Raw genomic sequence first — 16,121 nt, forward strand, 5'->3', positions numbered from 1 at the left:
GACGTTGTCTCAGAAAAATAAAGCGGAAAAGCAAAATACAAAGCAATGAGAGTGCAGCTGAAAGCAATGTGTGACTTAGAGGAGCCAAGGCTTTCTTCTACTTTCTGTTTACAGCATCTGCTGGGCTCCTCTGAATTCCTTTCTACTTTAAAAAACTATATAACAATACATTTATCTCTTTTTGTTTTTGAATGGCTTTTCATTTATATTTTGATCATTTATATATTAAGTGTGTTATTTATTTCATAATAACTTAAACCACAAACAACATCCCTCACCCTGACATTAATTCCAACCATTGTTTTTTAAGACTGTGTAGGAGAGGAAGGTTTTATAAGATGATGTCAGTTGAAAAGAGAATGAGCAAATAATCATGTCTTTTTATTTATTTGTTTGTTTTTCTGAGATTCTATATAACAGTCCTGGCTATCCTGGAACTCACTCTGTAGATCAAGCTGGCCTCAAAAATAACCAGGTCCTAATACTTACTTAATGTTTAGGATGAATGGGATATTTCTGGTTCTGGAATCTTCCAAATACAACCTCATTTTTTACTGTTGTCAAGTTTGGGCTTGGAATAATCTACTCGAGTTATAAATGGCTTGTAATGGTTTATTTAACAATACAATTTGGCTCCACTTTTAAAATGCAGGCAAAAAGATAAACTCAGGTCTCAACAATTTAAAAACAAAGTTTGGGCAAGAATCTCTGGCTCTTCGCCCCCTTAATGATGCCAGGAGTCTCATGAAAAGTAGCATTGCTCAAATATTGTGTTATCTTTCAGAGAAGATGCAGTGAGGCACAAGAAGATGCTGTTTGTAAAGTGTCAAGTCTCTGCTTAGAGTCATCAGGGAAGATGGTCTACTGTGGCTTGGCCCAGGCAGCTGGCGGATTGCGGCCTGGGGATGCTCCGCCACAGCCCAGGCAGCTGGGGAGTTTTAGTCGAGTGAAAACACACAGACATGCAGGCATTTGGTCTCTGTGGAATTCAGTCATTGCCACGCCTGTGTGCCTGCAGCAGAGAGAGCTGTGTTTCCTGCTGGTATCAGTGAAGGCAGTCTGAGACTCTGCAATCTGTAGGCACCCTGGTACCTGCACTATACTGAGGATGATGCCTAGGATATTTTTATTCTTGAAAATGAATTAATGATTATAAATGCTCTCAAAAATATGATTCCACACTGTGAGTGTTTAAAATAAATATGTCAAAATTTACATGTTATATAAATAGTCTCCCCTTCAAAGAAATGTCTTATTGCCGTTTTATTATTCTGTTTTATTTTCCTGATTTAGTGTTTTTGAGACAGCACCTTGACCTTGCTATGTCATTCAGGATGACCCCAAATTCGTGATGGTCCTACCTCTGCCTCCTGAGTATTGGGATTACAGGTGTGTACTGCCATAGCCATTTTGGGGCCATCTTATTTTTAGTGTCTCCATCACTCAAAGTATGCTTGGTGTTCTACTTTGCACATTTATGTTAGAGATTATGGAACATGGGAAAATCTTTTTAGTGTTTCTGATGTTTTGACTTTTTTGGGTAGGCTTGCTATTTTCATGGGTAGTCAAAAAGAATAATCTTTGTGAACAATGCAAACAATTTAGCTACACTCTGACCCAGTTCCAAGGACCACACAGTTCAGTTCATCCCTGATGTGATATAGGACTAGTTTAACTTTCAGCCACTGTTTGTGGGAGGACTAGGCACAGTATATGCTATTATTGGTGCTGGGAGTTTTCTTTGCATAGAATCAGATGAGACTGTACAGTAAGGAAGCTTATGCTTTGTATTATAATCACTACAAAGGCTACAAAGACTAGTAATACTAGTAAAAAATACACTCTACAAAGGTGGGACAATCCGTGTGAGTTTATAGTCTCCCAAGAAGTCTATTTATTTGGTCCTAGATAGGGTTTCTATTGCTGTGACAAAACACCATGACCAAAAAGCAAGTTGAAGAGGAAAAAGTTAATTAGGCTTACACTTCAGCACTGCTGTTCATCACTGAAGAAAGTCAGGACAGCAACTGAAAACAGGGCAGGATCTCAGAAGCAGGAGCTGATGCAAAGGTCATGGAAGGGAGCTGCTTACTGCCGTGCTTTCCCTGGCTTGTTCAGTCCACCTACTTATAGACCCCAGGAGCAGCAGCCCAGGGATGGTCCTACCCACTATAGGCTGGGTCCTCCCCCATTCATCAGTAAATGAGAAAATGCCCTCCAGCTGAATATCTAAGAGGCATCTCCTCCACTGAGGCTCCTTTCTCTGATGACTCTAGTGTGTGTCACATTGACACACAAAACCCCATATTTGCTTATATTTTTGTTTATCTGTCCTTTCCTTTGAAACATTCTTCATATTTTATAGTCTCATTACTATAGTAAGAATACTGTTGTGGGATACTTCTACACTGTGTGAAGATGTGTTGCTGGCGGTTGGTGTAATAAAAAGCTGAACAACCAATAGCTAGGTGGGAGAGTATAGGCGGGACTTCCAGGCAGAAAGAGAACTCTGGGAAGAAGAAAGGCCAAAAAGACCCAAAGGAAGCACAATAGGCTGTATGGAGATAAGGTAACAAGCTTCGTGGAAGAACGTAGATTTAAAAATATGGGTTAATTTAAATTGTAAAAACCAGTTGGGAACAACCCTAAGCTAAGGCCAAGCTTTCATAATTAATAATAAGTCTCCATGTGGTTATTAGTTGGAGTCTAAAAAGTCAAACAACAGAATACTTTGACAGGCACGAGGCATATAGGGAAATGAATGTTCATACAATGAATTCCCACATCCTTGGAATGTCCCTATTTTAAAGAAGATTTAGTGTATGTGCGTTTGGATGTATGCCCCTTGTGCATGCATGCCCATGGAGGTGAGAAGAGCGCATCAGGTGCCTTGGAGAGAGAGCTACAGGTGACTGTAAGCCACCTCATGTGGGTGCTAGGAATCAAATTTGGGTTCTTTGGAAAAGAAGCAAGTGTTTCTGAGACTTGAGCCCTCACTCCCATTTTACAGTACAGTTCTGAACAGAAATTTAATGTTTGTCTCCCTGCCTCTTTTAAAATAAAGGCTTCTGGGTAGAATTTCTCCATGTCTTGATGGCTCAGAACTGCTCTTCCAAACATGAATTACTCACTGTGTCTTGAGACTTGAGCAACTACAACAAAAATATGGATATATGCCCAAAGCATGCAGAGAGACATGCTTGCTTTATTGCTACACCACACAGACTCATATTGCTATTTGAAAAAAAAAACCTCTTTTCTTACATTTTATTCTTCTGTGTAATGTGTTCTACACTTCCGTGTGTTCTTACACACATGTATGAAACTCATACTCCACGCCTCCTCCCTATTTGCAATTTCAGTTCCCTGGGAAGAGTTAGCAACATGCCTCATGTACAATAATTGTGTCCAGAATGAATACAAAAGCTACTGGATTTACACCGGAACTGTTGTGTTATGTTTTAGTAAGCCCAACAGAAACTACAAATATCTAATAGAAAAATCACTGAATTCCTCTAGTTTAGCAAGTCATCATGGACCAACTGAATCTTAGCAGGGCAGTACACGGCAGAATACGAATGGCTTCCCTCTGTGATCACACTGCCCATTGGGAGATGCAGTTCTCGGCCATTAACAATAACTGGCATTGAGACTCTTCACATAAGGCTATCCTAGGGAAAGTTCCAAACTCAAGAACCAAAGGTTGAGGAGGGACTGGAGTTGCGGATTGGGGCTTCCAGTCTCAGCGCAAAAACTCCAGACAGGAAGCCAGCAGGACAGATTCTGCTGGGTGAGCATGGCTTTGCATCATCACGAGGCTGAGACATTCTAGGCCAGGGACTGTCTATGTGGCATGTGTAGGAAACTGGAGAGGGTTATCACCTTATTTTTTTCCCTTGAGGATGCTAAAATATCTCTGTACTATTTGCTTGAAGACTGTACACACACACCACACACTCACACAGACATGCACACACACATGCATGCACGCACACACACACACACACATATACACATATTTACATACACACTTTTGAATCTGGCTGAATTTTAAACAGATCACATCTTATTTGTACATGAGGTGTGGTTTGAAGTCCACTTGATGGATGGAGAGACTAAGGCATGGGAAAGGTCTCAACAGAACTGGGAATGCAGCCTGCCTCTCATTTCTTGTGATTCTTGCTGTTTGTGCTGTCTAAGTTGTCACCGTACCAGCTCTCCGACTGTGTGGTTATGTGAGGAATTAGGTTTGTCCCCTCTTAAGGGTGCTGTTTTTTCCTTGAAGCTGGTGATTGCATTGGAAGGGCATGGAAGTCTTGGGCTTGTACATCTCTTTCCCCTTATCTGTTTGATCTCTGCTTCCTGGAGCTCTTCCCTACAGTTGATTTGTGACCGACAAACAACCCTGTCCTGTCCCAGACTCAATCCTGCCAGGCCAGCACACTTAAATACCACACAGGGTGGATGTTTACTCCCAAAGCCTTCCCCCAACTCCTACTGAATGCAGCCTAACAACCTCTGCTCTGGCTTCCCCACTCCCCTCTAGAATGCTTCCCTGAGACAGGGATCACCATTCAAGTGTCGGTCGTCATAGACTGTCCATCTCTTGTCCACCACAGGGGTCACAATACTGTACTTGTCTATCTGAAAGGAAACTTCTTCGCTCTACACATTTGACTCCTAAGCATTCTCCAGGCTAAAGAAGCCAACTGCAATCGTCCCCGCTGAGTTTGCTGTAGGCAAACTCACTCCCTCCTTGGGTACCAACCTGCTCAAGATAAAAAGCAATGCTCCACACCTCACCAGGTACTGTAAAGCATTTACCCACCAACCACGAAGGTCAGCCGAGCTCCAAGAGTTTTATTCTTGCCCTGGTTATCTGTCGGCCCCTAACCCAGCCATAGCTGCAGAAACCCTGCTGAAGTTTCAAGGGACCCTTCTGTCACTTGCCCAAGCCGGAAGCCCACACTTTCTCACCTTGTTTTCCAGCATTGCTCTATGAGTGGCTTCAGCCAGATGGAACTAATTGCTATTCTTTATGCATCTGCTGTGTTTTCCTAGCTCCTTGATGTTTGTTCTGTGAGAAATGCCTGGAACAGCACTCCACCCGCCACCTGGGCTCCCCAGCCCACCCACTGCAGATCTCTGCAGTCCAAGTCTCTTTATCCTTCAGATTCACACTTCTGCTTTCCATATGCCCTTTCCCACTCCATTTTTCTTTACTTCTTAAAGCACTTTATTTGTACTTTCTTCTGGGAGAACTTTGCCAGATTCAAATGTAAGCAGCACATCGAACAAATCAGTAATGTTAGATTATAATGGTAAAAGTTTTTTTTTTTTTTAAAAAAGTAGCTGTCACTGTCCCTCACTGCTGTCCCTCTAAAGGTTCAGCTTTGCTTTTGCTCTGAAGGGAAATTCAGGCAAAGCCATGATTTTTCTCATAGTTCCTTCCTAGGAAAAGTTCCATATTCCCACTAAGCTACAAAATAATCTCAATTTAGAAATTAGTAGCTTGACCCAATTTTCATCTCTCAAAATGAACATGTCCCCACTATCTTCAGCAGGTGAGCCTTCGGTGTGGACACCCTGCTTGGCTTCTATCCTTCGTTCACTGATTGAGGCCTCTGATCAACCTCCACTCCCAGGTTGTCAGGAAGGAAGAGTGGAAGGCCCAGGAATCTTTTGAGGCTAACGGAATCCGAAATTTACAGCGAGCCTCCTCTCTCTAGGGCCCTTTCTGTAAGTCCTTTGGATGTTTTGCTCTTTCCACTTGGGGACTCCAGTGACACAGCTGGCTGCTCTTCTCTCATCTCCCAGTAATCCGGGACCACTGCCAGCCTTTCTTTGCTGGGGTGGCGTTAAGTCTCTGGGCAGCTAGGTTACATGCACCTTCATCTTTTTGGAAACAAGCTGTTGAGGGGCAGGTTGAGTTCATATCAGCAGCAATGCCCCTTCACTGTGGGGGTCTAGACAAATGGCTGGGCCATTTCTACACTTCTCATACTTAAACATCAGTTCACATCGTGCAAAACCTTGGTGTCCAGTTCTTCAAGGACTGCCGGCCTCCATCACGCTAGCTTTTAAAGTGGTTGGTAGGCAGGCTACCTGGCATTTCCTCCACAGGGATGACAATGAAGAACAGGACAGTAAAGAGGTAGAGATTTGCACAAAGCTCTCTTGGTGCTCCTGTAGGGGCCTTTTATGCTTTCTTTATGGCTAAGAATGTTTTAAAGTTGATAGAACCCATTCTTCATTTTTCTTTGAAGCTGGCACCTTGATCTGCATTACCTCATTTTGGAATTTCCTATCTGTTAGAACTAAGAGACTCAGATAAAAATTCCAGTTTAATACCTTGTTACCCAGCCACAGAGCAGTATCCTGCCTGAGGCTGCAGAGGGTGGTAGGCTCATCTCACATTTCCCATAGCATCCAGAACTAGACATACTTCCCAATAGGCAATACAGAGTTAGAGCTCCCCATAATGGACCAAGCATGGAGCTACTTCCTCACACTCTTTATTATCCTCCATTCAAAACTATGGACAATGTTACAGACCTCTCTATGTTTGTCATATCCTAGAGTCTAGGACCTAGGCTATGTGATGGACCTCTCTCTATTTATGATATCCTCTTTCCTTTCTGTTTTACAGGAAGCTAGATTTCATTTTCTAGCATCTCTTGGAGTTAGGTGGGACCAATATTTGAGTTCCAGTCCACAGATTGAGGGAAGAAGTGACTACACCAGTTCCAAGTGTGGTTCTGAGAGACCTCCTGGGGTGTTCTCCATGGCTTTCCCCCACTGGATATGCAGAGGGGAGGTGGTCCTAAGAAATCACACTGTAATTGGATGAGCACTCATTCTCACACACTAGACTGTGTTGACAGTCATACTCATATCTTTATAGTGAGAAGCCACTGTGACATAGATATTGTCATTACAGCGGTGTCTAGAAATATAGAGGGCTGGGGTCTGATAATACACTTCTGAAAGAAAACCAAATTTCTCATGATCCTTTTTTCAACTCCTATGGGAAAGCACCCGTGGTCTATGTTCTCAAGGCAAGAAATATGGTCTACCCTTTCCTGTGGCAGTCACACACTCGCTGGAAAGCTCAGGCACATCCCTTAAATTAAGCGATTTTATTTTAGCTAAAAAAAAGAAAGAAAAACGCAGAAGTTTTTTCCCTCAGTTTCATAAGCTCAAAATTCATTTTAATTAAAAATATCATTGGCATGAAGATGGGGAATGGGCACAGTTGTGGAATGCCAATGCGGGGACTTGGCTGCTTTTCTGTAGGACTGTAGTTCAGGATGTGGTAGGCTGTATTTCTGGAGTAGGAGCAAGACAAGTTCATTCAACCATGCAAATTCAATTAGAAGCCTTGGACTTATTTCCTGTGAAAATGTGATCTCTATACTATGCTTGCTCTGGCATTCTTTCCAGGTCTTCACCATGATAGTTCCATTTGCCCTTTAAATAACACGTGATTGGTAAATGTCTCTGGTGAAGGAAATGAAATTTGTACATCTTTCTTTCAGTGTTCTAAAGATAAACATAATTTTTTTTTAAAAAAGACCTGATGAGGTAATAAAAAACAGACAAACTGTCACTGGAGAATAGAAAATCCTCGGTCCATAGACCTTAAAACATACTCCAAGTGCATCTTGAACCTTGGAAGTTAATCTTACTTTTAATAAAATATAAGAAAGCAATTTTATATTTTCTTCTTTTATCTGTTTCATTATTCAATAACACTGAACTTTGTATATGAAAAATGGCATTTTCCTTTATATTTAAACTGCATCATTCATGCTGTAACTGAGCACACATACTCTGCTCCTCCATGAACTAGTATGGCAGTCTCATCATTCTTGGCCTTCTTTAACTTTTATCTTTTAGGCAAGGGAAGACGGAGGCTTTATTCCTAGATTAAAAGGTAAGGTTTTAAGGAGTCATGTCCATCAATTGCTGTATTGATTTATGGTATCTTTTGGAATTTTGAGATAACCACAAAACTGCTGGAGATTTAACACAGCTGCAGAAGTTGATGATGGTGATCAATCATGTGCAATTGAAAACATTTTCCAGCTATGTGAAGTTTGATACTATGGAGAACTTATTGGGTGCTAGTTCCCAGGTACAGGAGAAGGCGATTCTAAAAGATGCTGCTCTCATTTGCATAAACAGCTGGATGACTTATCTGTGATTGGTTGGTTGCTCAGGTACTAATTTCTTCATAGTTTTCTGTTGTTAGGGACTACAGAGTATTCTGCCAACTCTATGCACCAGACCATTTTCTGGAACTTCATTTTACGTAGGAAGATTGGGTGCCACCACTTCCATTAACTGCTTTGCAAACTAAAAATTTATGGATCTACATAGATGTATAGGGCACAAAACCTCAACTGACTCAAAATAGGCTCTAATTTGGTTTCAGGAAAACAATGAAACATTGCCTTTCTAGTATTCGGCAGTTACACGCTTTTATTTAGGAAATGAGAATTGGTCATATTTTTGAAGCTAAAAAGCTTCAAATAATCCCATTAATTCAGTTAGTTTTCATGAAAAGGTTGACTTATAACTTATAAGCAGAGGAAGGGGCAATGTGGAAAGAAAGAGATGGAGGGAAAAAATGATCAACAAGCTCCTAACGCTCTGCAGAATCTGAAGATCACTGCTCTTAAGAGAGAGGAGGGGGGAGTGGGAGGCACAGGGAAGATGAGACAGGACAGGTGGGCAGAGACACACAAGGCCTTCGATTCCAAGAGACACATGATGCTCAAGATTGTGACTGTTCATCAGAATAAGAATGAGCCAATGAAAGGCTACACAAGGAGAAAGAATAAAGCTCATGGGACATTGAGTTGCATGGCGGATCTGGGATGGGATGAGAGCAGTCCAAATTACCTTTCCAGGAATGGAGAAAGGAAGCTGTTAAGACAGTGAGAGAGATAAGAGCAGCAAAATGGTGGGATACAGATGCACACAGGACTGGATGGTAGAGTCAGCAGTACATGGGGGGACAATTAAAATCAAGACTAACAATGCAAGTGAAGGAAAGCCCTGTGGACTCAGTTTCAGAATGAGAAACTGATCATATATATTAAAGACATTTAAATTATTTTACTAAAGACATATTCACACATGAATCAGAATTATGAAATATATAAAGTACCAGTGACTGTAGGGCATCTACACATGCTCTTTAAAACATTAATGCTGAATTCTTGGACTCTTTTCCCCAAATCCCAGTAAGGTGCTGATTTCAATAACATTATTTATCTAACATCCCCGACTAAATAAAGCATATAAGAGGCAAAGACTGCCAGTTCTTTGTCCTGTATCTCCTTTATTATCCCCACTTACTCCTCTGCCACACTGCAGCAAGGCCTCTAATTGAAAACATAAATTAAGCCCCAAACAACAAACTCTCTGCAGAACTGTGTGCCTCAGCATTTTCTGTGCATGGAAGGAGCTGTGTGTTTCTCACCAGCTCAGTATGGCCCACCTCCAGCACTTACTTCATCCTCCATGACCCAGCGAACACCAGGATAGCTACCCCGCAAAAAGAGGGAATGATTTCTTTGCTTGAAGAAGAAGACTGCACTTTAGTTAAAGTAGGGTTAACTGGAATTCTTGAGAAACAGTTGCCCTTTAAGAGCCAAGGTCAGTGGGGGTCTTGGTAATGATGGCATAGGTGTCATCACTAACAATGGAGGATAAAGCAGCTAGGAATTATTAGCATAGTTTATGAAGGTGAAAAATGAAACTGTTACTGTTCGCCTCGAGTCTCTGGCCTTGGCTTTTGGTCCAAGGGTGAATGCTCATCAGAATGGGCAGTGGAAGCTCATGCCCCGTTTCTCCCAGGACTTCATGCTCATTAGTCAAAGTCACCAATTAGAAACTTCGTTAGAGAACTTAGGGGCTGCGCTGCAGTACATGTAGCAGCCTGAAGCCACTTTCGAGTATCACATGGATGAATGAGTCTCCAGGACATGCCAAACCACACTTCAGTGGGCTGTGAATATCCAGACAGAAGCAACAAAAGCAGCCTGAAAAGTCTGAAGTCAGCACTCTTTGGAAGCCCCTCCTTTTCATTCCAAAGGATAAGGATTTAAAAACTTTTTCATTATCCTCCCTGATCCTGAGTATTTTATTTTATTTTTTTGATCCTAAGTATTTTAAATGACAAACATTATAATTATTTTTATAGCAAGTGACAAAATCCAGGATGCAGCCCAGACTCAATAATTTTCTAGAAATGGTTACTGACCTATGTAGACCCCTCCTTGCAACGATGAGGGGTCGAGTTGAGGTTAACATTCTGGCAAGCCACTTAGGATCTAGAGTAACAACTGTTTGGTGAGGGATTATTGCCATTGTAAACCACTGACAAGGGCTGGAAACAGTAATTCTTAATTAAGAAAATCACAAGATCAGCGTCTGGTCTCTCTTCATGCAGCTGACAACACACACAGCGAGAAATTCAAAAAAGGAATGGGTTTGTTTTTGTAATGATTTGCTTTAGATATTTAATCTAAAATAACAGGCTGGGACTTTGGAAATAGCTTTGGATTCCGTATGCAGAAAGAATACTTGTTATTTTTATACGGATCTTGTGTTTTGATTTCAATTGTGTCTCACAACTGACTTATTACTAACTTGTTGCTTCCAAAGAGATTTTTAGGAGAAAGTGGCTTAATCACTGCGTGTCCACTGGAGGTAATAAAACTTGTCATGGTGTACATTGTAAAACATATCATGTTTAGGCAGTTTTCAATAACTTTTAAACTCAACGATTATTTTAATTAAAAATTATTTGACTATTTATGTGTATGCATGTTTTGCCTGCATATATATCTGTGCTCCACATGCATGCCTGATACCTGTATAGACCAGAAGAAGGTATCAGATTCCCTAGAACTGGAGTTACAGGTAGTTGTGAGCTGCCATGTAGGTGCTGGGAATCGAACCCAGGTCTTCTGAAAAAACAGTCCCTCTCTAGCCCTGCAAGTATTATTTTGTTTGCCTGTGACACACAAGTTGTATTTTACTGATTAAAAGTGAAATAAGCTGGGTATGTAGCTCTGTTGATAGATAACTTGTCTAGAGGCCCAAAACTCTGGGTTTAATCCCTGGTACCAACTAAGACAGAACATGATGGTATACACCTATAACCCTAGCATAGGGAGGTTAGGCAGGAGTTTCAGAAGTTTGAGGTCATCTTCAATTACATAGATAGTTTGAGGAAGCCTGGGATACATGAGATCCTATCTTTAAAACAAATGAATGAATAGAAAATTCTACATAATTGGTGATTAATAATTTTGAGATGTCGCAAAAATTATATGCAGAATGTCAGATTAGAGAAATATCAACAATAACCAAAGTTTGGGTTCAGCCACCTGGATTTCCTGGGAGCTATGATGACTGGGAAGGATGGAATGTGTTAATGACAGACAGCCTTGTTGCTCAAGACTTGTCTTTAAACATACCACAGTCTGGAAGATTTGTTAGTAAAATGTTTCAAGGTAGTAGAAAATCATAAAATTCTGGGGCTAGAAAGAAATGTGGAGCTTTTGTTAAAGCCCTTCAGTTTTGGGGTAGTGCTGAGAACTGAACTCAGGGACACATGCAGACCAGCCAAGTGCCCTACTGCTAAGCCAGCTTAATAGCCCCTTTAAGACTAGGTCCTAGTCTGCTAAGGAAAAGCCAATGCCATTTGCCTTGTTTCAGAAAATATCATCTGTGTCTCTCTTGTCCACTCCATGAAACTTTTCTCTAAGAAGGGCACAACCCCTCCCTAAAGCCCACCCCATAATTCCCGGTGCAGCAGACTGTGTCGGGTTTATTGGAGTGGTTCAAAGGAATGCACCTCCTCGGAGCTAATATAGCAGCACTTCAGGGTTCTATTAGCGTGGTAATTCTCAAGCTGGTTTATGGAAAGTCTGCATTTCTACAGAAGCTAGCCAGAAAAGTGCACAGAAAATATGATTTGCCAAATTCTTAGATTCTTCAAAAACATTCATGTCAAAAATGTTAAAAGCTCACATTCTTGTTCTACATTTTTTCCCTCAAGAAAGCCTGAAAATTTTCCCACTGTAAACACTTAGAAATAATGGATTAAAAAAGACATTGTTCTTTCAAATCCATTGCTAAGCTTGCATCTCTGAGCAGGAGAGATACCAGGTGTGAGACACAGAGATCAAAAAAGGAACAATGGGGCCCGAGAGATGGCTCGGCGGTTATGAGCTCTTGCTCTTCTTCAGGAGGCCTAGGATTGGTTTTCCAGCACCAACATGGGGCAGCTCACAGCTGTCTGTAACTCCAGCTCCAGGGAATCTGACACCCTCCTCTGGCCTCTGTGGCTCTCTGCACACACATGGCATAATACAGACACAAAAATAAAAATAAAATAAAGATAAATCCACTCCAATTAAAAACCAACAGCACTGATATGCAGTTAGGTACTTCAGTCTGAATGTCACACAGGCTGAGTGTGGCAACTCATGCCTGTATTCCAGTCATTAAGAGGTTGAGGCAGGAGGATTGCTGTGTGTTTGAGGCTAGGGTTACAGGGTGAGATCCTGTCTATGAAAGAAAAATAAAAAATGAAAACAAAAAAGGAAAAAGATTCAGGTCTGGGGACATGACTTAGTTGGCAAAGTCCTGCCACTGACACACAAGAACAGGAGTGAACCATGTGAAGAGTTAGGAATGGAAGCACACTTCTAATCCAGAAACTGGGGAGGTAGACGCAAGCAGACTCCTGGATCTGCTGGAGCCAAGCTAGTTGAATCAGTGAGACCCAGTGAGAGACACTGACTCTGAAAACGGAGGATGGCTCCTGCGGTAAACACCTGAGGTTGTTCTCTGCCTTCCACATGCATGCACATGCAAATGCACACACACACACACACACACACACACACACACACACACACACCCTTCTAATAAAAAATGGAAAAGAATCTCAGTAAATGGACATGCTAACAACACTCCTGTCTCTGTGAAGCTGCCTAGAGAAGAGGAAAAAGTGTACTCAGAGTTATTGAACAGACTGTGTGTGGTCCAGGAAACACAAGTTAAAAAATAACCCAAGGATTCATCATGATGTAAATAAAAAAAGGAAGGAAACTATCTCTGAGGAGCTGGCTGTACACCCTATCTAGTTTTACACACGGTCCTGCTGAAGATGAGTTTAGAATCCTACATCATTAACCACACGGAGAATACAATCAGCCAGAAATAGTATATAGCACGTGAACCCTAAAAGATTACTTAGCGTACATTTAAGAAGACTAAGGCAAAAAAGAAAAAATACAGTGTTAAAATAATATGTGGAAGGACTAGAAACAGAAGGAGCAACTGAGTGAAGACGTTGATAGACAGAGGACACAGCTGTTAAGACAGAGCCAAAGAATAATTAATAGAACGCGAGGTGGAGTGAGGGAAAAAACTAAAAAGCCCCTCGGCCAGGAAAGTGGATGAATGGATTTAGGAGCTGGGCCTGATGGCACGTGACCCCAGCACTCGGGGGACACAGGCAGGAAGATCCCAAGCTTTGAGGTGAGCCTCGGTACACACTGATACTCTGGATTAACAGTAAGTGATGGGAGGGCAGGTCATACACGTGCGTGCACGCATACACACACACACACACACACACACACACACACACACACACATGGAGAGAGAGAGAGAGAGAGAGAGAGAAAGAGAGAGAGAGAGAGCAGAGAATATAAAGCAAACAAAAATTAGTGTCTAATACGAATTTCTGAGCAATAATCAAATTTCGAAGCGGAAATATTTTATATGCCCTAGAGTTGCTTAGTGATATAACCCTAGAGTTAGAAAGGGCAAATCCTCAAAGAGCTACATGGCGATGACAGGGATGAAGAGCACAGATAACGAGCTCTGAAAAGCAAAAGAGACAAGAGGTAAGGACTCACAGAAGCAACAGACCATGCTACAGCCCTCAGAGGCAGTGCAAGTGACAAAAAATAAGTGGGTATCTTACGACATACGAGAAAACGCCCGCTGGTCGAGAACAACTCACTCAGCGGAAAATCTGCTCACATCTTGTGGGCATTTGCCATCCATTGCTGGGCATAGAGAAAACTAAGTCCTTCTAAAAGTAATAAAAACCAATAAAGTTCTTGTAAGACTGACTTCAAAAGAGATAAGGGAAGTGACATTATGTTGGTATGAAGAAAGGTGACAGGTATAGAGGAAAAAGGTTTTTAAAAGACGAATATCAAGAAAGCTTTGTGTCTTTGAAAAGTCCAGACAAAATGATCAATTCACTGCAAAGATAATGTGCAATTATTCAAGAAGAAATAGAAAACTTGGATTGGCCAAGAGAAAAATGGGATCATTGGCTAAAATCCATTCAGACCCATAGACTGACCAAACCTGGAGCTTTCAGGCAAGTTAATTTAGCTTTCAAAGTTAAGGTAATTCTAACTGTAAAAAAAAAATTCCACAGAAGAGAATGAACCGATTATATTTTCTACTTATTTTCATGAGGTAAGAGAAATGATGCAAAATGAGCAAGAAAAATTACATGCCAGTTTTCATTTCTGAATATAAAAAAATCTAAGGAAGATGCCAGCAAGCCAAATTTAGAATGAGCATTTTTAAAAAACTATAATTAAGTTAGAGTTATTGCGGAGTAGAATGGTTTAGCTTCTGAAAATTTTATCAGTATAACTCACCAAAGAATCCACCAAGAGACAATCTATCTCAATAAATTAGAAGAAGGGATATGACAAAATTCAAAATAGCTCCTTGATAAAACATTTTAATGAATAGGTAATATAAACAAGCTTTCCTAACAAGGTAACAATAAACCCCATGGAAATACCAATCTTGGCTGTGAAAAGTCAGGGGTACATTATATAAAACTTGGAATAAGACAATACTGCTATCTAATGTTGGTTCAGAGGGTCTAGTCATAAAATGAGAAAAATAGAAAAACATAAATATTATAAAAGAATGAACAGAACTCACATTATCTATACATCAAGATTATTTATGTAAAATATTAAATAATTTACACACATTACAAAGCAATAACGAGTGAGCATATTTGGAAATGGGGCAGACCAGTGCATGAATTGTAGTGGGGCAACCGACCATATGAAAAAGTATAAACACATCACACAATGCAGAAATATGGATCACAGGATCGACTAAATATCTTATTGATTAAAAAGTAATTGTATAACTTTTGAAAAAAACATAGAAAGGTAATTTATTAAATCACACACAGTATATACATATTAATATTTCCTGAATCACATACCATAAAAGGAAGGAAATATTGATTGACTTCTTCCAAACCTTTAAAGTTCCATGTGACAAAAAAATCACTAATAAACTAAGATGATGTCATTTATTAGGGGTAGATTTTTGCAAATCATATACTGGTTCCTTCAGAATTAATCTCTAGAATATTAAAAAGAACATCTACAAACAACACTGACACAATTTAAAATAAGTAAAACAGTACCACAATTATATATATATATAAAATATACATATATATACACACATATATATATATTTTATTTAAAAAAAAACATGGTTTCATCTAGCCCAAAGCTGGCACTAAACTTTGATTCTTCTGCTTTACCTCCCACATGCTCGAATTTGTCATCTTTTAAACACCTTTTGTGGCTTTTTGTCACCTCTGATATATAACTTAATGGAAAACTTGAGATGTTTAATAGCATTCTAAGAGCATTGTCTTTAGTAGTGATCAGAAAGCCCTTACATCTATGAGATTCGCAAAACGGAGTATCTGATAACACTCAGAAGATGGGAGGAGAAATCGTAAACCAACTATACATTAGAACCACCTAAGAAACCTAAACACTATTCTCAGGCTCCATCCCTGAAGATATTCAATTGGTCTAGGGCCAAATGCGATCACTAGTGATTTTTATATGTGTCTTGTTTGGTTGATTCTTATCTGCCATTAGGTTTTGGAGTTACTGCTCAACCTGGTTCATAGCTGATACACCTTTACAGACCATAGGGCAGTGTCCCTAGGAAACTAAAGAAATCGCATTCTTTATAAGTTAATCATTCCATCTCAGGAATAACTCAAGTGATTC

Source organism: Arvicola amphibius, chromosome 6 (assembly GCF_903992535.2).
Source record: "Arvicola amphibius chromosome 6, mArvAmp1.2, whole genome shotgun sequence".
Taxonomy (NCBI): Eukaryota; Metazoa; Chordata; class Mammalia; order Rodentia; family Cricetidae; genus Arvicola; species Arvicola amphibius.